At 38.9% G+C, this 8,237-nt stretch overlaps 1 protein-coding gene across 1 annotated transcript in view; it reads right to left on the bottom strand.

Moving 5' to 3' along the window:
* Window positions 1-596: 596 nt before the first annotated feature.
* The window catches only part of LOC115941035 (uncharacterized), an 86,837-nt gene continuing 79,196 nt past the window's right edge, over window positions 597-8,237 (bottom strand). The window contains exon 6 of the mRNA XM_081815536.1: window positions 597-746. The gene's annotated coding sequence lies outside the window, so the exon portion shown is untranslated. The remainder of the gene's footprint in view (window positions 747-8,237) is intronic.

The raw sequence follows: 8,237 nt of genomic DNA, 5'->3' as shown, positions 1-8,237 counted from the left end.
CTTGCCAAGGAGGAAAATAAGCACAAACTACATTTTATTCTTCTTATCCATGAAATCAGAGCCAAGGGCTGCCCTCAACAACTCATCCCCAACTCTCAATGGGCTGGATTATTTTCTTGATCATCACTTTTCATTTCCTCTGGGCAAAGTTCCTTCCCAAAATTCTTACCCTTGGTTACATTAAAATACCAGGAGTAATGGGAGTTATAGGTGTTTATCTAGGGAAAGATTTGGTATTTGAGATAGATTCCACTAGTCAACCCAGCCAACTTTTTTGACAGCCACTTAGATTTCCAAGCATCCTAATGGATTCTACTTTCAAGGTATGCTGTATTCCCCTGGGAGCCATTGCCATGCAGATATGTTCATATTTATATATCTGTACGCATGCCCATGTATAAAATGAGAAAATGTTTATGAGATTTTTTTATAATTTGAAAAGTATTTTCCAAATTCAAAGTAATTTTTTAATTACAATGATTAGTTAGTGTTATAAATCTTTGTGCTTCACCCAGCAAGTGGGCTAAATTGTGATTCCTTAGTGGCCTGGAATAGTTACAACTATAAAAAAAGAAAAAAAAAGGGGCACCTGGGTGGCTCAGATGATTGAGCGTCTGCCTTCGGCTAGGGTCGTGGTCCTGGGGTCCTGGGATCGAGCCCCACATCGGGCTTCTGGCTTAGCGGGGAGCCTGCTTCTCCCTCTCCCTCTGCCTCTCTCCCTGCTCATGCTCTCTCTCTCTCTCTCTCTGTAAAGCAAAACAAAACAAAACAAAACCAAAAAAAAACTTTAGTCTCCCCAGGTAAGGAAGTGCCTTAATTCGTTTGAGCTATTCTAACAAAAACATCATATACCAGCTGGTTTAAACAATAAACATTTATTTCTCACACTTGTGGAGGCTGAGAAGATGAAGATCAAGGTACTGGCAGATTCAGGCAGATCCCCCATCCAGTGAGGACCCACTTGCTAGAGGGCTTTCTTTTCACGGTGTCCTCACATGGTGGAAGGTGCAGTAGATCTCTCACGGGCCATTTGTAAGGCCACTAATCCAAGGCATGAAGGCTACACCCCCACAACCTGATCACCTCCCAAAGGCCCTACATCTCAACCACCATCACATCAGGCATTAGGATTCAACATACGAAATTGGGGAGACACAAACCTCCCAGTCCATGGCAGGAAGACTTATTAAAGGTCAATTTTTTTCTTTTCCCCCAGATTAGAAGTTCTGATCTCATGAAATAGAAGCATTGAAATTTCTGCTTCATTTCATCTTCCCATCTATCCATGGCACCTCAGTTGTAAAGTGAGAAAATATTAAGCAAATGGAAATATCAAATGGATAGCCTCTTAAAGAATCAGGGTTGAAAAGATAGGTAGCATGCCTCCTAATCAAGTAAATAAAGGAGATGAGATGTAAGATTCTTGAGAGAACACAGCCAAAGCCATCTCTCCCTACATGCCCCCCCTCACCTGAGCACCCCCATCAGGCAGAGCAAAGATTTCATAGGAGGCTCCACTGGGCTTGCAAAGGGGGCAAGGAAAACAGCCATCCTTTCCATGCTCAAGCTGCCACCCCTTTCAGAAATACAGGGTCTAGGGCGCCTGGGTGGCTCAGTCGGTTAAGCGACTGCCTTCAGCTCAGGTCATGATCCTGGAGTCTCGGGATCGAGTCCCACATCTGGCTCCCTGCTCAGCAGGGAGTCTGCTTCTCCCTCTGACCCTTCCCCCTCTCATGTGCTCTCTCTCTCTCTCTCTCATTCTCACTCTCTCAAATAAATAAATAAAATCTTTTAAAAAGAAAAAGAAATACAGGGTCTAGTGCACTTGTGTGCATCATTATTCTGTTCCAAAACAAACAAATCTCAGAAACCTAACATTGCCCCAGGTGATTCACAGGGTGAGAGGAATAATCACCTACAGCATTTGCATACCTCACAGAGATTAGGGAGCACCTACATAGGCAGGAGCAAGAGGAAAGGCTCACTGTGCTTAGTTATTCGATTCCTGAAGTAGCCAAAAATTCAGAAAGAGTATCAAAGGGGCCAACAGTCAGGATTTTCTTTTCTCCAAGAATAGCAGAAGGAAAGTAAAGCCAACCGTCCAACTCCTCAGCAGTGAGGCACCCTCTAATTATTTGAATGGAAAGAGATATACCAATGCCAAAAACATAAAACACACAGAACGAATTCAAAGACTTGAGAAAAGGATGTGATTTGGCTAAGATATTATTTCTGCCTTTCTCTACTTCTAACCCACTTTAATTCAAGCAGCTCACATCTGGTGTTTTATGTGAAGTCAAGAGGAAAACCTCACTGAACCTAAGCTGAGCAGCTCCAGGCTGGGAACTAGGCCCACACACTCACAGAGATGGAGAAAATCACAGAGCACACCCACCCGCCAATCTCCAGCTTTCAGAGCCCAGGATTTGTACAAGCACCTCCATTTCAGTTAGAGGGATGAGGGGCGCCTGGGTGGCTCAGTTGGTTAAGCATCTGCCTTCAGCTCCGGTCATGATCCCAGGGTCCTGGGATCGAGCCCCGCGTCGGGCTCCCCGCTCAGCGGGAAAAGCCTGCTTCTCCCTCCCGCACTCCCCCTGCTTGTGTTCCCTCTCTCGCTGTGTATTCCTCTGTCAAAAAAAAAAAAAATCAGAGGGATGAGATAAAGGGGTAAAAATAGCTAAGATATAGTTAACCAGAAGTAAAATTCATATTGAACCCATTGTATCAGAACACAGTGGCCTCATTGCTCTGCTATGGTATCTTGCTCATCCATAAATAGCAAATAAGGACGCTACTTGCTATATTCTTTTATAACATCCTTTACTTTTGAATTCAAAGTTACCGATTTGTAAGAAAAAAAATAATAATAATGTTTTAAGTCATAAAACTTGCAAGGTTTTAATTACAAAGTTAGAGTCGAGATATTTTACCTACTACATAACTTTGCAGGTCAAAACAAAATAAAACCACAGAGAAGCTTGGCCCACAGTACTCGTCACATACGTTGTGTTAAAATGAGTTCTGGTGGACCGTGCTAGCAGCCTGATCTCACCTTCACGGTGGAACTGAGTAACCCCACCAGAAACATACTCACTTCTTCTGAAGCTCGTTCCAACAGTGAGAGTAATATCCCACTTACAGAGCTATTGTGAACACTGGGATCAGGGAAGGTTCTGGTACCAGCACGGTGCTGGCACGTAACTGCGGAACAAGACTACATCCCCAGTCACATTACAAAAATCTGGGTGCCTAATTTGAAAAACTGAATCGGTGCATGGTCATCCCTCAGGAACTAAAAGGAGCATTTCTCCCCTGGGAAATCTCATCTCTCCTAAGCATCCTCAGAAGACTTCCTGCTAACATCTTCTATTTCTCTGTCCAAGTTTTCTTCCCATTTACAAATGAATATTTCAAGGCAACTTCTCAGAAGCTCCCTAATTCTGATCTGATAAGATGGGCACCATAAATCTGTAAGGACTCCTGGGGTATCTCCCAGTTTAGCCTGGCTTCTTGTTGAGATCCTTCTGCGACTTAGCTCTCATTATTTTGTTCAATTCTCAGGGATCAGTCAGAGCTTCAGTTCTTATTGCTTATATTCCCTTCAGAGGAGCACTGAGATATGTCAGATTGCTCTGTTTTCCCAAATTTCAAAAAAAAAAAAAAACCACCACAGAATTTTTCCTTTCTTTGGGGCATCCGTGTTGTACACACATCTGGTCGGTCAGGGAAACATCTCATTCTTTGCACATAGTGCTCTTGTATAAACTGGGGGTCATCTGCTCTCATTTCCTCCCACAAGTATGGAGAGTGTGTGCAGCTGTTGCCAAAAATGGACAGAGGATCCTATGGTCAGGAGAATAAGCAAGGCATTGTCTGGGAGAGGAGAAAACCTGGATCAAACTTCAAGCGTGGGCAGGAAGGGCGAAGAGGCAGTTGGACAAATTCCAGTGTATGTACTGGACGTGCTAGGGGTAAGGAGCATCACAGCAACTGCGCCGTCTGATGAAGGAGCTGCAGGCCGAGCAAGGAGGCACAGAGGGTAACAAAGGAAGCTTAAAGTGCATAATGCACTGGTCAGTTACTTCACACAGGTAGTCCACGGACAAAGGATATGTATTGTGGTATTTCTTTATGAAACGCAAGCTACCAGTTAAACACATCTCCCTAAAGATGCCACCAACGGCTGGACAATCTGCAAACCTACAGATCAAAATACAAACACGCATGACTTCTCTTAATCACCAACTCAGTCTTAGAAGCTGCACCTTTATTTTCTACCTTTGGTTTCCACTGAAAGCTTTAGAGTATTTAGGAGTTTTCAATCCTTAGGGTCTGAAAATTATTTATTTATTTATTTATTTATTTATTTATTTATTTTGGAAAAACAGAGACAGCACAAAAATACATCCACTTTAGCGATTGTCTTTCATCCTCTTTACTAATGACAGAAAAGCAGCCAGGTATTACTGAAAATTATGACCATGACCCTAAGCATTAATTCAACAATACAGAGCATACCCTGTGGCTACAAACGTGTGCATCTTTCTTCACAGCTCCATTAGTTTGGACATGAATTTCAGCCCTTTGAAAATGTCAGTACTACATAGGTTGCAGAGGTAGTCAAATTCTTACCCTGGATTCGTTAATACGATTGTAGTCATTGAACTGGTTTGAATTCACATCCAAGGGCATTATGTACTAACACATTTTTCAAGAATAGAAACAGAAATAGAGATAGAAATTGGAGACAGATACTATCACAGATAAATGCAATATAAATTTTGTATCATCTCACATAATTATCACAGTACAGGACTTTCTAAAAAGATTGTGAATATCCCATTAATGAAATATTTCTGATACTCCCCTAAAGAAAATATTCCTTAAATTGCTTTTATTTGCCTTGGAATCTATATAGCATATATCGCTAATTCTACTCTAGACTTGATCTTTGTTTGGCATTAACTTTAGAAAACAGAATTGCTAAAAGGTGACTGTCAAGCCCTAAAATCAAGTGTAAACTCTCAGGGCTTGAAAGAGCAGACAGAGATTTTTATTCTATTCATGGATATAAAAACTGCAGAGTACCATACGTGGCCTTGCGCAAGTGTTAATTGCACAGGACCAGAAACAGGGGGGAACATCTGAACAAGCTATGAAAAAAATAAGAGAGCAACATGTCAACTCAGAAGGAAAAAAAGGAAATTAAATATTTTGAAAAGATATAGGTGATAGAAAGTTTAGAAATCGAAACTAAAATGTACAAGAAGGCAGATCATTTCTCCTGTCATTTCTAATACTTCCTTGTTCTGACATGTCTACCATGCCATAAAAGCTATCTTACTGTATTTAAACTTTTCAAGCAGCAGAAGCCTGAGAATTGATTGTTTAAAAATGAAACAAATATTAAACAAAACTTACCCAAACACTGAAAAGAGATTCGAGTTCAATTTATAATAGCATTTAATTCATCCCTGCTGATTTTTCCATCCACGTTAGTGACGTTAATTTGTGTCTCATATTATTTCACTCTTTTTACACACTACTTTCACAATGAAATAAAAATAAATCCAATCACACCTTTGAAGAGCGATAATTATGTTTCTGTCGCTTACATGAAAAGATTTTAGTAACCCCTTATGCCTGAGGTTTCTTGAGTTTATAGGTCTTTCAACTTCATAACAGAAACATATTAACCATACTTCACAGATGAGGCATTCTGCAACTGTGACTGGGAAAACAGAGGTCCAGTTCCGCCTGGCAAGACACCCTCCACTGGAGGTTGGAAGAGTCAGCTCGGAATCTTCAAGATAGTGATTCCTCAGGGAGATATTCTTTTCCCCACATAGCAGTTTGGGGATTAAAAAACCCAAGAATCTTCTGAGCATGGAAAACACATACACACACACACACACACACACACGCATGTATATATGCATATATGCCTATATACTCACATGCGTGTATATATATATATAACAGATACTTGATATATTCTAATTTATATATGTGTATGTATATAAATACATAGATGTGCATTTACGTGTGTGTGTGTGTTTGTGTTTCAATCATGGTGCTATACAAACTGATTAAATATGGCCTCATACTGGGCTATATATAACCACCATAATTTCTTTCTTCATGAGAGTTTTCCAAACACTTGAAGATAGCTATCTTAATATGCTTATAATGGATCACATAACTTTATAATTATTTCATGGGGATACCTCAGTCATTTCTTTCTATGTTCATTTATCATTTCAAGTGAAACATAACTGTCACTCATCATTTGAACTTGTTTTCACATTTTTTCTCCTGAATCCACTTGCCAGAATCTGGAGAAAAGAACAGATCCATCTTAGTTACAACATAGAAAACCTACAGAACAGACTCTGGCATCATATGGACTTAATATGAGCATGTAAGAAACAGTTCTGCCAATTTTTTACCTATTTGTCCATGTACTAATTACTCACATCTCTACACTTCAGTATCATAATCTTAGAAATTAGGATAAAAAATAGAGTTTCTGTAAAGATTACATGAAATTATTTACATATCACAACTAGCAAACTGGCACATAATGACAGAAAATTGTTCATTACTATATTATTTCTTTAGACAGGGATGACCCTGTTCCATCCCAAAGTTTTCATGAAATTAGACTTCCAGTTATATTTAAAAAATGATAAACAAGTCCCTTGTTATGTCCAAGATACGCATTGTGTGGCATGGGACAAACTTTATGATATGGAAGAGTCTATTAAAGAGTCATTTCTATACACTAAGGCATAATAAACCTGGGAATATTTTCAACTCTCATGCTGGGTACACTTCATTATAGAAAATATGGTTATTCCTTACGAAATACAACATGTGCCCCTCCCTCCCCCAGATCTCCTTGTTTGGGGCCATGTAATTATTTCTTGCCAATGGTAAGTAACCAGATAGGCCATTTCTGGTCCAAGAGTTTTAAGAGTGGCTGGAGTTCTCCAAACTCTCTCTTTCCCAGGCTTTGAATAGTAAGTATGTTATGTTGAAATAATAGAGCCATAGGATGGAAACAGTCTAGATTCCTCAGTTACGGTCAGAGATTTCCACACCATTCTCAATAACTCAGAGAATAAGTAGATAGAAAATCATTAAGTATAAAGAATTCTTGAAAAACACTATCAATCAACTTGACCTAATAACTCCACCTAACAACAGGAGAATATACATTCCTGTGATACACATGGGATATTTACAAAGCTGGACCACTCTGTGGGCCATAAAAGAAGTCAGAGTAATTTGAAACGTGTGTAAATCACGTATGTTCTTTACAAAAACAGCAATAAATTAGAAATCAATGTCAAATCAATATATGGCCAATCCTTAAAATTTAGAAACTAAATAATACCTCTCTAAATAACCAATGGGTAAAAAATGAAATGATAAGGTATTCTGAACTGAAGTCAAATGAAAACACAATGTATCAAAACGTGGGTATGCAGCCAAAGTAGTACTTAAATGCAATAACATCTATTTAATAGCACTGAATAAACTACATTACAACAGAAGGAAGGTCTCAAATCAATGACCTTAATTTTCACCTTAAAAAACTAACAAGAGAGAGGAAATGAAAACAAAAGAAGAAAATAAATAAGAAAGACCAGAGCAGAAATTGATGAAACAGAAAACAGGAAAACCCTTTTTTAAGGAGATCCATAAAATTGATATATACCTAAATATAATGGTCAGAAATGAAAGACAGAAGGCATAAATTACCAATGTGAAAAATGAAAGAAGTAGCAATGCTATATATTCTTAAAGCATTTCAAGAAAAATATGTGGTGCCTGGGTGGCTCAGTTGGTTAAGCATCTGATTCTTGATCTCAGCTCAGGTCTTGATCTCAGGGTTGTGAGTTCAAGCTCCATGTAGGGCTCCATGCCCAACTTAAAAAAAATAAAATAATGTTGACATTGTATATGAAATACAAAACAGCCTGAAAGACGCAAACTACCAAAGCTAACTAAAAAAGAAACAGAAAACCTGAATGGTCCTATATCATTTTTTAAAGATTGAATTTGAAGGTAAAAGGTCCCACAGAAAACCCCACATCCATATGGCCTCCCTAGCGAATTCTAGTTAACCTTTAAGAAATAATAATAATACAATTTTATTCAAATTTCCAGAAAAATAAAGGAAGAGGGAACAATTCCCAATTCATTCTATGAGGCCAGCATATTCTGGTACC

Source organism: Leptonychotes weddellii, chromosome 3 (genome assembly GCF_054177405.1).
Source record: "Leptonychotes weddellii isolate Sample4059 chromosome 3, ASM5417740v2, whole genome shotgun sequence".
Taxonomy (NCBI): Eukaryota; Metazoa; Chordata; class Mammalia; order Carnivora; family Phocidae; genus Leptonychotes; species Leptonychotes weddellii.
The sequence above is the reverse complement of the archived record's forward strand: the minus strand, read 5'-3'. Positions and strand labels throughout refer to the sequence as shown.